The following is an 18,362-nucleotide window of genomic DNA, read 5'->3' on the forward strand; positions in this document are numbered from 1 at the left end:
ACCCTTCAAGTGCTCCAAAGAGAAGATGTTGGCATGCCACCATCAATATATATATTTCCTGGTGCTTCTGATATCACCTTTCAAAGCTAACATCTTATATTAATACTCGTTTAGCTTTTACTTAGAAATGTATGAGAGAAATCATAAAAAATGTGTCGTTTTCATTATCAACCATTTAAAATCAATGGTTTATCGTAAGTCATTAATGCAAGTCCTAACTGCTCAGATGACGCTTTTAAGACTGCAAAGTCTTTCTTAAGACTGCAAAATCTTTGTTAACAACAAACAAAGGGGAAAAAAATATATGTTTTGACATACGGAATTCTAATTTTATTCATACTTAGACTTGTGCAAATATGTGATGGAGAGGGTAGGTTTGAATCAAATTCCTTCCAGTACACGCCTGAATGTATCGATGAATAAAACTGTAAAGGTAAATTCAAGGCAGTTGTTACGTTCGACTGTGGATTCAAGTTATGGAACCAGGCCAACCTCCCCAAACATTATTTTGCACAAGACTATTTATAATTAATTTCTCCTCTGCACATCTTTACTTTATTTTCAACATGGTGATAGCATGCAGAATATGAGAAAGAAAGTTAAATCCTTCATGTGCTTTTCCAACATATATTAGAACCACAAATTTCTCCTAAACCAACAAAGCCCTCATAAACAATTAAGAAATGAATGGACATTTTAAGTCTTCCCCAGCAATTTGACCAGAAGCAGACTCAACTTTGACAACAGTCAATATGATTTATCACCATCGTACATAAACCTCAACTGTTAATTCACCCATACAATGAAAATGATATTGGAAAAACAGATCCTATTGAGGAATTTTAAAATCCTCACTTCAAAACGAAAACTGTGTTTCTATTTTGAGAACACAAACGCTGTCTGGCGCGTTAGTCTGGCAATTTTTTTCTTAAAACCCAACTAATGTAATCGCTCGTTGGTCTAGGGGTATGATTCTCGCTTAGGGTGCGAGAGGTCCCGGGTTCAAATCCCGGACGAGCCCAAGCATTTGGTGTTTTTTTCTTTTGAAACACGTAGCTTCGAACTGTGTTTAATATAGTCAGCAAAAATCACTTATAGCAAAACCCTTCAAGTGCTCCAAAGAGAAGATGTTGGCATGCCACCATCAATATATATATTTCCTGGTGCTTCTGATATCACCTTTCAAAGCTAACATCTTATATTAATACTCGTTTAGCTTTTACTTAGAAATGTATGAGAGAAATCATAAAAAACGTGTCGTTTTCATTATCAACCATTTAAAATCAATGGTTTATCGTAAGTCATTAATGCAAGTCCTAACTGCTCAGATGACGCTTTTAAGACTGCAAAGTCTTTCTTAAGACTGCAAAATCTTTGTTAACAACAAACAAAGGGGAAAAAATACATGTTTTGACATACGGAATTCTATTTTTATTCATACTTAGACTTGTGCAAATATGTGATGGAGAGGGTAGGTTTGAATCAAATTCCTTCCAGTACACGCCTGAATGTATCGATGAATAAAACTGTAAAGGTAAATTCAAGGCAGTCGTTACGTTCGACTGTGGATTCAAGTTATGGAACCAGGCCAACCTCCCCAAACATTATTTTGCAGAAGACTATTTATAATTAATTTCTCCTCTGCACATCTTTACTTTATTTTCAACATGGTGATAGCATGCAGAATATGAGAAAGAAAGTTAAATCCTTCATGTGCTTTTCCAACATATATTAGAACCACAAATTTCTCCTAAACCAACAAAGCCCTCATAAACAATTAAGAAATAAATGGACATTTTAAGTTTCCCCAGCAATTTGACCAGAAGCAGACTCAACTTTGACAACAGTCAATATGATTTATCACCATTGTACATAAACCTCAACTGTTAATTCACCCATACAATGAAAATGATATTGGAAAAACAGATCCTATTAAGGAATTTTAAAATCCTCACTTCAAAACGAAAACTTTGTTTCTATTTTGAGAACACAAACGCTGTCTGGCGCGTTAGTCTGGCAATTTTTTTCCTAAAACCCAACTAATGTAATGGCTCGTTGGTCTAGGGGTATGATTCTCGCTTAGGGTGCGAGAGGTCCCGGGTTCAAATCCCGGACGAGCTCTAGCATTTGGTGTTTTTTCTTTTGAAACACGTAGCTTCGAACTGTGTTTAATATAGTCAGCAAAAATCACTTATAGCAAAACCATTCAAGTGCTCCAAAGAGAAGATGTTGGCATGCCACCATCAATATATATATTTCCTGGTGCTTCTGATATCACCTTTCAAAGCTAACATCTTATATTAATACTCGTTTAGCTTTTACTTAGAAATGTATGAGAGAAATCATAAAAAATGTGTCGTTTTCATTATCAACCATTTAAAATCAATGGTTTATCGTAAGTCATTAATGCAAGTCCTAACTGCTCAGATGACGCTTTTAAGACTGCAAAGTCTTTCTTAAGACTGCAAAATCTTTGTTAACAACAAACAAAGGGGAAAAAATACATGTTTTGACATACGGAATTCTATTTTTATTCATACTTAGACTTGTGCAAATATGTGATGGAGAGGGTAGGTTTGAATCAAATTCCTTCCAGTACACGCCTGAATGTATCGATGAATAAAACTGTAAAGGTAAATTCAAGGCAGTCGTTACGTTCGACTGTGTATTCAAGTTATGGAACCAGGCCAACCTCCCCAAACATTATTTTGCACAAGACTATTTATAATTAATTTCTCCTCTGCACATCTTTACTTTATTTTCAACATGGTGATAGCATGCAGAATATGAGAAAGAAAGTTAAATCCTTCATGTGCTTTTCCAACATATATTAGAACCACAAATTTCTCCTAAACCAACAAAGCCCTCATAAACAATTAAGAAATGAATGGACATTTTAAGTCTTCCCCAGCAATTTGACCAGAAGCAGACTCAACTTTGACAACAGTCAATATGATTTATCACCATCGTACATAAACCTCAACTGTTAATTCACCCATACAATGAAAATGATATTGGAAAAACAGATCCTATTGAGGAATTTTAAAATCCTCACTTCAAAACGAAAACTTTGTTTCTATTTTGAGAACACAAACGCTGTCTGGCGCGTTAGTCTGGCAATTTTTTTCCTAAAACCCAACTAATGTAATGGCTCGTTGGTCTAGGGGTATGATTCTCACTTAGGGTGCGAGAGGTCCCGGGTTCAAATCCCGGACGAGCCCAAGCATTTGGTGTTTTTTTCTTTTGAAACACGTAGCTTCGAACTGTGTTTAATATAGTCAGCAAAAATCACTTATAGCAAAACCCTTCAAGTGCTCCAAAGAGAAGATGTTGGCATGCCACCATCAATATATATATTTCCTGGTGCTTCTGATATCACCTTTCAAAGCTAACATCTTATATTAATACTCGTTTAGCTTTTACTTAGAAATGTATGAGAGAAATCATAAAAAATGTGTCGTTTTCATTATCAACCATTTAAAATCAATGGTTTATCGTAAGTCATTAATGCAAGTCCTAACTGCTCAGATGACGCTTTTAAGACTGAAAAGTCTTTCTTAAGACTGCAAAATCTTTGTTAACAACAAACAAAGGGGAAAAAATACATGTTTTGACATACGGAATTCTATTTTTATTCATACTTAGACTTGTGCAAATATGTGATGGAGAGGGTAGGTTTGAATCAAATTCCTTCCAGTACACGCCTGAATGTATCGATGAATAAAACTGTAAAGGTAAATTCAAGGCAGTCGTTACGTTCGACTGTGGATTCAAGTTATGGAACCAGGCCAACCTCCCCAAACATTATTTTGCAGAAGACTATTTATAATTAATTTCTCCTCTGCACATCTTTACTTTATTTTCAACATGGTGATAGCATGCAGAATATGAGAAAGAAAGTTAAATCCTTCATGTGCTTTTCCAACATATATTAGAACCACAAATTTCTCCTAAACCAACAAAGCCCTCATAAACAATTAAGAAATGAATGGACATTTTAAGTCTTCCCCAGCAATTTGACCAGAAGCAGACTCAACTTTGACAACAGTCAATATGATTTATCACCATCGTACATAAACCTCAACTGTTAATTCACCCATACAATGAAAATGATATTGGAAAAACAGATCCTATTGAGGAATTTTAAAATCCTCACTTCAAAACGAAAACTTTGTTTCTATTTTGAGAACACAAACGCTGTCTGGCGCGTTAGTCTGGCAATTTTTTTCCTAAAACCCAACTAATGTAATGGCTCGTTGGTCTAGGGGTATGATTCTCGTTTAGGGTGCGAGAGGTCCCGGGTTCAAATCCCGGACGAGCCCAAGCATTTGATGTTTTTTCTTTTGAAACACGTAGCTTCGAACTGTGTTTAATATAGTCAGCAAAAATCACTTATAGCAAAACCCTTCAAGTGCTCCAAAGAGAAGATGTTGGCATGCCACCATCAATATATATATTTCCTGGTGCTTCTGATATCACCTTTCAAAGCTAACATCTTATATTAATACTCGTTTAGCTTTTACTTAGAAATGTATGAGAGAAATCATAAAAAATGTGTTGTTTTCATTATCAACCATTTAAAATCAATGGTTTATCGTAAGTCATTAATGCAAGTCCTAACTGCTCAGATGACGCTTTTAAGACTGCAAAGTCTTTCTTAAGACTGCAAAATCTTTGTTAACAACAAACAAAGGGGAAAAAATATATGTTTTGACATACGGAATTCTATTTTTATTCATACTTAGACTTGTGCAAATATGTGATGGAGAGGGTAGGTTTGAATCAAATTCCTTCCAGTACACGCCTGAATGTATCGATGAATAAAACTGTAAAGGTAAATTCAAGGCAGTCGTTACGTTCGACTGTGGATTCAAGTTATGGAACCAGGCCAACCTCCCCAAACATTATTTTGCACAAGACTATTTATAATTAATTTCTCCTCTGCACAACTTTACATTATTTTCAACATGGTGATAGCATGCAGAATATGAGAAAGAAAGTTAAATCCTTCATGTGCTTTTCCAACATATATTAGAACCACAAATTTCTCCTAAACCAACAAAGCCCTCATAAACAATTAAGAAATGAATGGACATTTTAAGTCTTCCCCAGCAATTTGACCAGAAGCAGACTCAACTTTGACAACAGTCAATATGATTTATCACCATCGTACATAAACCTCAACTGTTAATTCACCCATACAATGAAAATGATATTGGAAAAACAGATCCTATTGAGGAATTTTAAAATCCTCACTTCAAAACGAAAACTTTGTTTCTATTTTGAGAACACAAACGCTGTCTGGCGCGTTAGTCTGGCAATTTTTTTCCTAAAACCCAACTAATGTAATGGCTCGTTGGTCTAGGGGTATGATTCTCGCTTAGGGTGCGAGAGGTCCCGGGTTCAAACCCCGGACGAGCCCAAGCATTTGGTGTTTTTTCTTTTGAAACACGTAGCTTCGAACTGTGTTTAATATAGTCAGCAAAAATCACTTATAGCAAAACCCTTCAAGTGCTCCAAAGAGAAGATGTTGGCATGCCACCATCAATATATATATTTCCTGGTGCTTCTGATATCACCTTTCAAAGCTAACATCTTATATTAATACTCGTTTAGCTTTTACTTAGAAATGTATGAGAGAAATCATAAAAAATGTATCGTTTTCATTATCAACCATTTAAAATCATTGGTTTATCGTAAGTCATTAATGCAAGTCCTAACTGCTCAGATGACGTTTTTAACCCCTTAAGGACACATGACATGTCTGACACGTCATGATCCCCTTTTATTCCAGAAGTTTGGTCCTTAAGGGGTTAAGACTGCAAAGTCTTTCTTAAGACTGCAAAATCTTTGTTAACAACAAACAAAGGGGAAAAAATACATGTTTTGACATACGGAATTCTATTTTTATTCATACTTAGACTTGTGCAAATAGGTGATGGAGAGGGTAGGTTTGAATCAAATTCCTTCCAGTACACGCCTGAATGTATCGATGAATAAAACTGTAAAGGTAAATTCAAGGCAGTCGTTACGTTCGACTGTGGATTCAAGTTATGGAACCAGGCCAACCTCCCCAAACATTATTTTGCACAAGACTATTTATAATTAATTTCTCCTCTGCACATCTTTACTTTATTTTCAACATGGTGATAGCATGCAGAATATGAGAAAGAAAGTTAAATCCTTCATGTGCTTTTCCAACATATATTAGAACCACAAATTTCTCCTAAACCAACAAAGCCCTCATAAACAATTAAGAAATGAATGGACATTTTAAGTCTTCCCCAGCAATTTGACCAGAAGCAGACTCAACTTTGACAACAGTCAATATGATTTATCACCATCGTACATAAACCTCAACTGTTAATTCACCCATACAATGAAAATGATATTGGAAAAACAGATCCTATTGAGGAATTTTAAAATCCTCACTTCAAAACGAAAACTTTGTTTCTATTTTGAGAACACAAACGCTGTCTGGCGCGTTAGTCTGGCAATTTTTTTCCTAAAACCCAACTAATGTAATGGCTCGTTGGTCTAGGGGTATGATTCTCGCTTAGGGTGCGAGAGGTCCCGGGTTCAAATCCCGGACGAGCCCAAGCATTTGGTGTTTTTTCTTTTGAAACACGTAGCTTCGAACTGTGTTTAATATAGTCAGCAAAAATCACTTATAGCAAAACCCTTCAAGTGCTCCAAAGAGAAGATGTTGGCATGCCACCATCAAAATATATATTTCCTGGTGCTTCTGATATCACTTTTCAAAGCTAACATCTTATATTAATACTCGTTTAGCTTTTACTTAGAAATGTATGAGAGAAATCATAAAAAATGTGTCGTTTTCATTATCAACCATTTAAAATCAATGGTTTATCGTAAGTCATTAATGCAAGTCCTAACTGCTCAGATGACGCTTTTAAGACTGCAAAGTCTTTCTTAAGACTGCAAAATCTTTGTTAACAACAAACAAAGGGGAAAAAATACATGTTTTGACATACGGAATTCTATTTTTATTCATACTTAGACTTGTGCAAATATGTGATGGAGAGGGTAGGTTTGAATCAAATTCCTTCCAGTACACGCCTGAATGTATCGATGAATAAAACTGTAAAGGTAAATTCAAGGCAGTCGTTACGTTCGACTGTGGATTCAAGTTATGGAACCAGGCCAACCTCCCCAAACATTATTTTGCACAAGACTATTTATAATTAATTTCTCCTCTGCACATCTTTACTTTATTTTCAACATTGTGATAGCATGCAGAATATGAGAAAGAAAGTTAAATCCTTCATGTGCTTTTCCAACATATATTAGAACCACAAATTTCTCCTAAACCAACAAAGCCCTCATAAACAATTAAGAAATGAATGGACATTTTAAGTCTTCCCCAGCAATTTGACCAGAAGCAGACTCAACTTTGACAACAGTCAATATGATTTATCACCATCGTACATAAACCTCAACTGTTAATTCACCCATACAATGAAAATGATATTGGAAAAACAGATCCTATTGAGGAATTTTAAAATCCTCACTTCAAAACGAAAACTTTGTTTCTATTTTGAGAACACAAACGCTGTCTGGCGCGTTAGTCTGGCAATTTTTTTCCTAAAACCCAACTAATGTAATGGCTCGTTGGTCTAGGGGTATGATTCTCGCTTAGGGTGCGAGAGGTCCCGGGTTCAAATCCCGGACGAGCCCAAGCATTTGGTGTTTTTTCTTTTGAAACACGTAGCTTCGAACTGTGTTTAATATAGTCAGCAAAAATCACTTATAGCAAAACCCTTCAAGTGCTCCAAAGAGAAGATGTTGGCATGCCACCATCAATATATATATTTCCTGGTGCTTCTGATATCACCTTTCAAAGCTAACATCTTATATTAATACTCGTTTAGCTTTTACTTAGAAATGTATGAGAGAAATCATAAAAAATGTGTCGTTTTCATTATCAACCATTTAAAATCAATGATTTATCGTAAGTCATTAATGCAAGTCCTAACTGCTCAGATGACGCTTTTAACCCCTTAAGGACACATGACATGTCTGACACGTCATGATCCCCTTTTATTCCAGAAGTTTGGTCCTTAAGGGGTTAAGACTGCAAAGTCTTTCTTAAGACTGCAAAATCTTTGTTAACAACAAACAAAGGGGAAAAAATACATGTTTTGACATACGGAATTCTATTTTTATTCATACTTAGACTTGTGCAAATATGTGATGGAGAGGGTAGGTTTGAATCAAATTCCTTCCAGTACATGCCTGAATGTATCGATGAATAAAACTGTAAAGGTAAATTCAAGGCAGTCGTTACGTTCGACTGTGGATTCAAGTTATGGAACCAGGCCAACCTCCCCAAACATTATTTTGCAGAAGACTATTTATAATTAATTTCTCCTCTGCACATCTTTACTTTATTTTCAACATGGTGATAGCATGCAGAATATGAGAAAGAAAGTTAAATCCTTCATGTGCTTTTCCAACATATATTAGAACCACAAATTTCTCCTAAACCAACAAAGCCCTCATAAACAATTAAGAAATGAATGGACATTTTAAGTTTCCCCAGCAATTTGACCAGAAGCAGACTCAACTTTGACAACAGTCAATATGATTTATCACCATCGTACATAAACCTCAACTGTTAATTCACCCATACAATGAAAATGATATTGGAAAAACAGATCCTATTGAGGAATTTTAAAATCCTCACTTTAAAACGAAAACTTTGTTTCTATTTTGAGAACACAAACGCTGTCTGGCGCGTTAGTCTGGCAATTTTTTTCCTAAAACCCAACTAATGTAATGGCTCGTTGGTCTAGGGGTATGATTCTCGCTTAGGGTGCGAGAGGTCCCGGGTTCAAACCCCGGACGAGCCCAAGCATTTGGTGTTTTTTCTTTTGAAACACTTAGCTTCGAACTGTGTTTAATATAGTCAGCAAAAATCACTTATAGCAAAACCCTTCAAGTGCTCCAAAGAGAAGATGTTGGCATGCCACCATCAATATATATATTTCCTGGTGCTTCTGATATCACCTTTCAAAGCTAACATCTTATATTAATACTCGTTTAGCTTTTACTTAGAAATGTATGAGAGAAATCATAAAAAATGTGTCGTTTTCATTATCAACCATTTAAAATCATTGGTTTATCGTAAGTCATTAATGCAAGTCCTAACTGCTCAGATGACGCTTTTAACCCCTTAAGGACACATGACATGTCTGACACGTCATGATCCCCTTTTATTCCAGAAGTTTGGTCCTTAAGGGGTTAAGACTGCAAAGTCTTTCTTAAGACTGCAAAATCTTTGTTAACAACAAACAAAGGGGAAAAAATACATGTTTTGACATACGGAATTCTATTTTTATTCATACTTAGACTTGTGCAAATATGTGATGGAGAGGGTAGGTTTGAATCAAATTCCTTCCAGTACACGCCTGAATGTATCGATGAATAAAACTGTAAAGGTAAATTCAAGGCAGTCGTTACGTTCGACTGTGGATTCAAGTTATGGAACCAGGCCAACCTCCCCAAACATTATTTTGCACAAGACTATTTATAATTAATTTCTCCTCTGCACATCTTTACTTTATTTTCAACATGGTGATAGCATGCAGAATATGAGAAAGAAAGTTAAATCCTTCATGTGCTTTTCCAACATATATTAGAACCACAAATTTCTCCTAAACCAACAAAGCCCTCATAAACAATTAAGAAATGAATGGACATTTTAAGTCTTCCCCAGCAATTTGACCAGAAGCAGACTCAACTTTGACAACAGTCAATATGATTTATCACCATCGTACATAAACCTCAACTGTTAATTCACCCATACAATGAAAATGATATTGGAAAAACAGATCCTATTGAGGAATTTTAAAATCCTCACTTCAAAACGAAAACTTTGTTTCTATTTTGAGAACACAAACGCTGTCTGGCGCGTTAGTCTGGCAATTTTTTTCCTAAAACCCAACTAATGTAATGGCTCGTTGGTCTAGGGGTATGATTCTCGCTTAGGGTGCGAGAGGTCCCGGGTTCAAATCCCGGACGAGCCCAAGCATTTGGTGTTTTTTCTTTTGAAACACGTAGCTTCGAACTGTGTTTAATATAGTCAGCAAAAATCACTTATAGCAAAACCCTTCAAGTGCTCCAAAGAGAAGATGTTGGCATGCCACCATCAATATATATATTTCCTGGTGCTTCTGATATCACCTTTCAAAGCTAACATCTTATATTAATACTCGTTTAGCTTTTACTTAGAAATGTATGAGAGAAATCATAAAAAATGTGTCGTTTTCATTATCAACCATTTAAAATCAATGGTTTATCGTAAGTCATTAATGCAAGTCCTAACTGCTCAGATGACGCTTTTAAGACTGCAAAGTCTTTCTTAAGACTGCAAAATCTTTGTTAACAACAAACAAAGGGGAAAAATATATGTTTTGACATACGGAATTCTATTTTTATTCATACTTAGACTTGTGCAAATATGTGATGGAGAGGGTAGGTTTGAATCAAATTCCTTCCAGTACACGCCTGAATGTATCGATGAATAAAACTGTAAAGGTAAATTCAAGGCAGTCGTTACGTTCGACTGTGGATTCAAGTTATGGAACCAGGCCAACCTCCCCAAACATTATTTTTCACAAGACTATTTATAATTAATTTCTCCTCTGCACATCTTTACTTTATTTTCAACATGGTGATAGCATGCAGAATATGAGAAAGAAAGTTAAATCCTTCATGTGCTTTTCCAACATATATTAGAACCACAAATTTCTCCTAAACCAACAAAGCCCTCATAAACAATTAAGAAATGAATGTACATTTTATGTCTTCCCCAGCAATTTGACCAGAAGCAGACTCAACTTTGACAACAGTCAATATGATTTATCACCATCGTACATAAACCTCAACTGTTAATTCACCCATACAATGAAAATGATATTGGAAAAACAGATCCTATTGAGGAATTTTAAAATCCTCACTTCAAAACGAAAACTTTGTTTCTATTTTGAGAACACAAATGCTGTCTGGCGCGTTAGTCTGGCAATTTTTTTCCTAAAACCCAAATAATGTAATGGCTCGTTGGTCTAGGGGTATGATTCTCGCTTAGGGTGCGAGAGGTCCCGGGTTCAAATCCCGGACGAGCCCAAGCATTTGGTGTTTTTTCTTTTGAAACACGTAGCTTCGAACTGTGTTTAATATAGTCAGCAAAAATCACTTATAGCAAAACCCTTCAAGTGCTCCAAAGAGAAGATGTTGGCATGCCACCATCAATATATATATTTCCTGGTGCTTCTGATATCACCTTTCAAAGCTAACATCTTATATTAATACTCGTTTAGCTTTTACTTAGAAATGTATGAGAGAAATCATAAAAAATGTGTCGTTTTCATTATCAACCATTTAAAATCAATGGTTTATCGTAAGTCATTAATGCAAGTCCTAACTGCTCAGATGACGCTTTTAAGACTGCAAAGTCTTTCTTAAGACTGCAAAATCTTTGTTAACAACAAACAAAGGGGAAAAAAATATATGTTTTGACATACGGAATTCTATTTTTATTCATACTTAGACTTGTGCAAATATGTGATGGAGAGGGTAGGTTTGAATCAAATTCCTTCCAGTACACGCCTGAATGTATCGATGAATAAAACTGTAAAGGTAAATTCAAGGCAGTCGTTACGTTCGACTGTGGATTCAAGTTATGGAACCAGGCCAACCTCCCCAAACATTATTTTGCACAAGACTATTTATAATTAATTTCTCCTCTGCACAACTTTACTTTATTTTCAACATGGTGATAGCATGCAGAATATGAGAAAGAAAGTTAAATCCTTCATGTGCTTTTCCAACATATATTAGAACCACAAATTTCTCCTAAACCAACAAAGCCCTCATAAACAATTAAGAAATGAATGGACATTTTAAGTCTTCCCCAGCAATTTGACCAGAAGCAGACTCAACTTTGACAACAGTCAATATGATTTATCACCATCGTACATAAACCTCAACTGTTAATTCACCCATACAATGAAAATGATATTGGAAAAACAGATCCTATTGAGGAATTTTAAAATCCTCACTTCAAAACGAAAACTTTGTTTCTATTTTGAGAACACAAACGCTGTCTGGCGCGTTAGTCTGGCAATTTTTTTCCTAAAACCCAACTAATGTAATGGCTCGTTGGTCTAGGGGTATGATTCTCGCTTAGGGTGCGAGAGGTCCCGGGTTCAAATCCCGGACGAGCCCAAGCATTTGGTGTTTTTTCTTTTGAAACACGTAGCTTCGAACTGTGTTTAATATAGTCAGCAAAAATCACTTATAGCAAAACCCTTCAAGTGCTCCAAAGAGAAGATGTTGGCATGCCACCATCAATATATATATTTCCTGGTGCTTCTGATATCACCTTTCAAAGCTAACATCTTATATTAATACTCGTTTAGCTTTTACTTAGAAATGTATGAGAGAAATCATAAAAAATGTGTCGTTTTCATTATCAACCATTTAAAATCAATGGTTTATCGTAAGTCATTAATGCAAGTCCTAACTGCTCAGATGACGCTTTTAAGACTGCAAAGTCTTTCTTAAGACTGCAAAATCTTTGTTAACAACAAACAAAGGGGAAAAAATACATGTTTTGACATACGGAATTCTATTTTTATTCATACTTAGACTTGTGCAAATATGTGATGGAGAGGGTAGGTTAGAATCAAATTCCTTCCAGTACACGCCTGAATGTATCGATGAATAAAACTGTAAAGGTAAATTCAAGGCAGTCGTTACGTTCGACTGTGGATTCAAGTTATGGAACCAGGCCAACCTCCCCAAACATTATTTTGCAGAAGACTATTTATAATTAATTTCTCCTCTGCACATCTTTACTTTATTTTCAACATGGTGATAGCATGCAGAATATGAGAAAGAAAGTTAAATCCTTCATGTGCTTTTCCAACATATATTAGAACCACAAATTTCTCCTAAACCAACAAAGCCCTCATAAACAATTAAGAAATGAATGGACATTTTAAGTTTCCCCAGCAATTTGACCAGAAGCAGACTCAACTTTGACAACAGTCAATATGATTTATCACCATTGTACATAAACCTCAACTGTTAATTCACCCATACAATGAAAATGATATTGGAAAAACAGATCCTATTGAGGAATTTTAAAATCCTCACTTCAAAACGAAAACTTTGTTTCTATTTTGAGAACACAAACGCTGTCTGGCGCGTTAGTCTGGCAATTTTTTTCCTAAAACCCAACTAATGTAATGGCTCGTTGGTCTAGGGGTATGATTCTCGCTTAGGGTGCGAGAGGTCCCGGGTTCAAATCCCGGACGAGCCCAAGCATTTGGTGTTTTTTCTTTTGAAACACGTAGCTTCGAACTGTGTTTAATATAGTCAGCAAAAATCACTTATAGCAAAACCCTTCAAGTGCTCCAAAGAGAAGATGTTGGCATGCCACCATCAATATATATATTTCCTGGTGCTTCTGATATCACCTTTCAAAGCTAACATCTTATATTAATACTCGTTTAGCTTTTACTTAGAAATGTATGAGAGAAATCATAAAAAATGTGTCGTTTTCATTATCAACCATTTAAAATCAATGGTTTATCGTAAGTCATTAATGCAAGTCCTAACTGCTCAGATGACGCTTTTAAGACTGCAAAGTCTTTCTTAAGACTGCAAAATCTTTGTTAACAACAAACAAAGGGGAAAAAATACATGTTTTGACATACGGAATTCTATTTTTATTCATACTTAGACTTGTGCAAATATGTGATGGAGAGGGTAGGTTTGAATCAAATTCCTTCCAGTACACGCCTGAATGTATCGATGAATAAAACTGTAAAGGTAAATTCAAGGCAGTCGTTACGTTCGACTGTGGATTCAAGTTATGGAACCAGGCCAACCTCCCCAAACATTATTTTGCAGAAGACTATTTATAATTAATTTCTCCTCTGCACATCTTTACTTTATTTTCAACATGGTGATAGCATGCAGAATATGAGAAAGAAAGTTAAATCCTTCATGTGCTTTTCCAACATATATTAGAACCACAAATTTCTCCTAAACCAACAAAGCCCTCATAAACAATTAAGAAATGAATGGACATTTTAAGTTTCCCCAGCAATTTGACCAGAAGCAGACTCAACTTTGACAACAGTCAATATGATTTATCACCATTGTACATAAACCTCAACTGTTAATTCACCCATACAATGAAAATGATATTGGAAAAACAGATCCTATTGAGGAATTTTAAAATCCTCACTTCAAAACGAAAACTTTGTTTCTATTTTGAGAACACAAACGCTGTCTGGCGCGTTAGTCTGGCAATTTTTTTCCTAAAACCCAACTAATGTAATGGCTCGTTGGTCTAGGGGTATGATTCTCGCTTAGGGTGCGAGAGGTCCCGGGTTCAAATCCCGGACGAGCCCAAGCATTTGGTGTTTTTTCTTTTGAAACACGTAGCTTCGAACTGTGTTTAATATAGTCAGCAAAAATCACTTATAGCAAAACCCTTCAAGTGCTCCAAAGAGAAGATGTTGGCATGCCACCATCAATATATATATTTCCTGGTGCTTCTGATATCACCTTTCAAAGCTAACATCTTATATTAATACTCGTTTAGCTTTTACTTAGAAATGTATGAGAGAAATCATAAAAAATGTGTCGTTTTCATTATCAACCATTTAAAATCAATGGTTTATCGTAAGTCATTAATGCAAGTCCTAACTGCTCCGATGACGCTTTTAAGACTGCAAAGTCTTTCTTAAGACTGCAAAATCTTTGTTAACAACAAACAAAGGGGAAAAAATACATGTTTTGACATACGGAATTCTATTTTTATTCATACTTAGACTTGTGCAAATATGTGATGGAGAGGGTAGGTTTGAATCAAATTCCTTCCAGTACACGCCTGAATGTATCGATGAATAAAACTGTAAAGGTAAATTCAAGGCAGTCGTTACGTTCGACTGTGGATTCAAGTTATGGAACCAGGCCAACCTCCCCAAACATTATTTTGCACAAGACTATTTATAATTAATTTCTCCTCTGCACATCTTTACTTTATTTTCAACATGGTGATAGCATGCAGAATATGAGAAAGAAAGTTAAATCCTTCATGTGCTTTTCCAACATATATTAGAACCACAAATTTCTCCTAAACCAACAAAGCCCTCATAAACAATTAAGAAATGAATGGACATTTTAAGTCTTCCCCAGCAATTTGACCAGAAGCAGACTCAACTTTGACAACAGTCAATATGATTTATCACCATCGTACATAAACCTCAACTGTTAATTCACCCATACAATGAAAATGATATTGGAAAAACAGATCCTATTGAGGAATTTTAAAATCCTCACTTCAAAACGAAAACTTTGTTTCTATTTTGAGAACACAAACGCTGTCTGGCGCGTTAGTCTGGCAATTTTTTTCCTAAAACCCAACTAATGTAATGGCTCGTTGGTCTAGGGGTATGATTCTCGCTTAGGGTGCGAGAGGTCCCGGGTTCAAATCCCGGACGAGCCCAAGCATTTGGTGTTTTTTCTTTTGAAACACGTAGCTTCGAACTGTGTTTAATATAGTCAGCAAAAATCACTTATAGCAAAACCCTTCAAGTGCTCCAAAGAGAAGATGTTGGCATGCCACCATCAATATATATATTTCCTGGTGCTTCTGATATCACCTTTCAAAGCTAACATCTTATATTAATACTCGTTTAGCTTTTACTTAGAAATGTATGAGAGAAATCATAAAAAATGTGTTGTTTTCATTATCAACCATTTAAAATCAATGGTTTATCGTAAGTCATTAATGCAAGTCCTAACTGCTCAGATGACGCTTTTAAGACTGCAAAGTCTTTCTTAAGACTGCAAAATCTTTGTTAACAACAAACAAAGGGGAAAAAATATATGTTTTGACATACGGAATTCTATTTTTATTCATACTTAGACTTGTGCAAATATGTGATGGAGAGGGTAGGTTTGAATCAAATTCCTTCCAGTACACGCCTGAATGTATCGATGAATAAAACTGTAAAGGTAAATTCAAGGCAGTCGTTACGTTCGACTGTGGATTCAAGTTATGGAACCAGGCCAACCTCCCCAAACATTATTTTGCACAAGACTATTTATAATTAATTTCTCCTCTGCACATCTTTACTTTATTTTCAACATGGTGATAGCATGCAGAATATGAGAAAGAAAGTTAAATCCTTCATGTGCTTTTCCAACATATATTAGAACCACAAATTTCTCCTAAACCAACAAAGCCCTCATAAACAATTAAGAAATGAATGGACATTTTAAGTCTTCCCCAGCAATTTGACCAGAAGCAGACTCAACTTTGACAACAGTCAATATGATTTATCACCATCGTACATAAACCTCAACTGTTAATTCACCCATACAATGAAAATGATATTGGAAAAACAGATCCTATTGAGGAATTTTAAAATCCTCACTTCAAAACGAAAACTTTGTTTCTATTTTGAGAACACAAACGCTGTCTGGCGCGTTAGTCTGGCAATTTTTTTCCTAAAACCCAACTAATGTAATGGCTCGTTGGTCTAGGGGTATGATTCTCGCTTAGGGTGCGAGAGGTCCCGGGTTCAAACCCCGGACGAGCCCAAGCATTTGGTGTTTTTTCTTTTGAAACACGTAGCTTCGAACTGTGTTTAATATAGTCAGCAAAAATCACTTATAGCAAAACCCTTCAAGTGCTCCAAAGAGAAGATGTTGGCATGCCACCATCAATATATATATTTCCTGGTGCTTCTGATATCACCTTTCAAAGCTAACATCTTATATTAATACTCGTTTAGCTTTTACTTAGAAATGTATGAGAGAAATCATAAAAAATGTGTCGTTTTCATTATCAACCATTTAAAATCAATGGTTTATCGTAAGTCATTAATGCAAGTCCTAACTGCTCAGATGACGCTTTTAAGACTGCAAAGTCTTTCTTAAGACTGCAAAATCTTTGTTAACAACAAACAAAGGGGAAAAAATACATGTTTTGACATACGGAATTCTATTTTTATTCATACTTAGACTTGTGCAAATATGTGATGGAGAGGGTAGGTTTGAATCAAATTCCTTCCAGTACATGCCTGAATGTATCGATGAATAAAACTGTAAAGGTAAATTCAAGGCAGTCGTTACGTTCGACTGTGGATTCAAGTTATGGAACCAGGCCAACCTCCCCAAACATTATTTTGCAGAAGACTATTTATAATTAATTTCTCCTCTGCACATCTTTACTTTATTTTCAACATGGTGATAGCATGCAGAATATGAGAAAGAAAGTTAAATCCTTCATGTGCTTTTCCAACATATATTAGAACCACAAATTTCTCCTAAACCAACAAAGCCCTCATAAACAATTAAGAAATGAATGGACATTTTAAGTTTCCCCAGCAATTTGACCAGAAGCAGACTCAACTTTGACAACAGTCAATATGATTTATCACCATTGTACATAAACCTCAACTGTTAATTCACCCATACAATGAAAATGATATTGGAAAAACAGATCCTATTGAGGAATTTTAAAATCCTCACTTCAAAACGAAAACTTTGTTTCTATTTTGAGAACACAAACGCTGTCTGGCGCGTTAGTCTGGCAATTTTTTTCCTAAAACCCAACTAATGTAATGGCTCGTTGGTCTAGGGGTATGATTCTCGCTTAGGGTGCGAGAGGTCCCGGGTTCAAATCCCGGACGAGCCCAAGCATTTGGTGTTTTTTCTTTTGAAACTCGTAGCTTCGAACTGTGTTTAATATAGTCAGCAAAAATCACTTATAGCAAAACCCTTCAAGTGCTCCAAAGAGAAGATGTTGGCATGCCACCATCAATATATATATTTCCTGGTGCTTCTGATATCACCTTTCAAAGCTAACATCTTATATTAATACTCGTTTAGCTTTTACTTAGAAATGTATGAGAGAAATCATAAAAAATGTGTCGTTTTCATTATCAACCATTTAAAATCAATGGATTATCGTAAGTCATTAATGCAAGTCCTAACTGCTCCGATGACGCTTTTAAGACTGCAAAGTCTTTCTTAAGACTGCAAAATCTTTGTTAACAACAAACAAAGGGGAAAAAATACATGTTTTGACATACGGAATTCTATTTTTATTCATACTTAGACTTGTGCAAATATGTGATGGAGAGGGTAGGTTTGAATCAAATTCCTTCCAGTACACGCCTGAATGTATCGATGAATAAAACTGTAAAGGTAAATTCAAGGCAGTCGTTACGTTCGACTGTGGATTCAAGTTATGGAACCAGGCCAACCTCCCCAAACATTATTTTGCACAAGACTATTTATAATTAATTTCT

General features: G+C 35.5%; 12 non-coding genes across 12 annotated transcripts; all 12 read left to right on the plus strand.

Moving 5' to 3' along the window:
* Nucleotides 1-5,350: 5,350 nt before the first annotated feature.
* TRNAP-AGG (transfer RNA proline (anticodon AGG)) lies at nt 5,351-5,422 on the plus strand. Its single transcript has one exon. It is a non-coding gene; the product is annotated as a tRNA-Pro (tRNA).
* Nucleotides 5,423-6,526: 1,104 nt separating this feature from the next.
* On the plus strand, nt 6,527-6,598 carry TRNAP-AGG (transfer RNA proline (anticodon AGG)). Its single transcript has one exon. It is a non-coding gene; the product is annotated as a tRNA-Pro (tRNA).
* A 1,028-nt stretch (nt 6,599-7,626) lies between these two features.
* TRNAP-AGG (transfer RNA proline (anticodon AGG)) lies at nt 7,627-7,698 on the plus strand. Its single transcript has one exon. It is a non-coding gene; the product is annotated as a tRNA-Pro (tRNA).
* A 1,103-nt stretch (nt 7,699-8,801) lies between these two features.
* On the plus strand, nt 8,802-8,873 carry TRNAP-AGG (transfer RNA proline (anticodon AGG)). Its single transcript has one exon. It is a non-coding gene; the product is annotated as a tRNA-Pro (tRNA).
* Nucleotides 8,874-9,977: 1,104 nt separating this feature from the next.
* TRNAP-AGG (transfer RNA proline (anticodon AGG)) lies at nt 9,978-10,049 on the plus strand. The gene has a single exon. It is a non-coding gene; the product is annotated as a tRNA-Pro (tRNA).
* Nucleotides 10,050-11,076: 1,027 nt separating this feature from the next.
* TRNAP-AGG (transfer RNA proline (anticodon AGG)) lies at nt 11,077-11,148 on the plus strand. Its single transcript has one exon. It is a non-coding gene; the product is annotated as a tRNA-Pro (tRNA).
* A 1,029-nt stretch (nt 11,149-12,177) lies between these two features.
* TRNAP-AGG (transfer RNA proline (anticodon AGG)) lies at nt 12,178-12,249 on the plus strand. Its single transcript has one exon. It is a non-coding gene; the product is annotated as a tRNA-Pro (tRNA).
* Nucleotides 12,250-13,276: 1,027 nt separating this feature from the next.
* On the plus strand, nt 13,277-13,348 carry TRNAP-AGG (transfer RNA proline (anticodon AGG)). Its single transcript has one exon. It is a non-coding gene; the product is annotated as a tRNA-Pro (tRNA).
* Nucleotides 13,349-14,375: 1,027 nt separating this feature from the next.
* On the plus strand, nt 14,376-14,447 carry TRNAP-AGG (transfer RNA proline (anticodon AGG)). The gene has a single exon. It is a non-coding gene; the product is annotated as a tRNA-Pro (tRNA).
* A 1,028-nt stretch (nt 14,448-15,475) lies between these two features.
* Nucleotides 15,476-15,547, plus strand: TRNAP-AGG (transfer RNA proline (anticodon AGG)). The gene has a single exon. It is a non-coding gene; the product is annotated as a tRNA-Pro (tRNA).
* A 1,028-nt stretch (nt 15,548-16,575) lies between these two features.
* Nucleotides 16,576-16,647, plus strand: TRNAP-AGG (transfer RNA proline (anticodon AGG)). Its single transcript has one exon. It is a non-coding gene; the product is annotated as a tRNA-Pro (tRNA).
* A 1,027-nt stretch (nt 16,648-17,674) lies between these two features.
* Nucleotides 17,675-17,746, plus strand: TRNAP-AGG (transfer RNA proline (anticodon AGG)). Its single transcript has one exon. It is a non-coding gene; the product is annotated as a tRNA-Pro (tRNA).
* Nucleotides 17,747-18,362: the final 616 nt, after the last annotated feature.

This window comes from Pelobates fuscus, chromosome 6 (assembly GCF_036172605.1).
Source record: "Pelobates fuscus isolate aPelFus1 chromosome 6, aPelFus1.pri, whole genome shotgun sequence".
Lineage (NCBI taxonomy): Eukaryota > Metazoa > Chordata > Amphibia > Anura > Pelobatidae > Pelobates > Pelobates fuscus.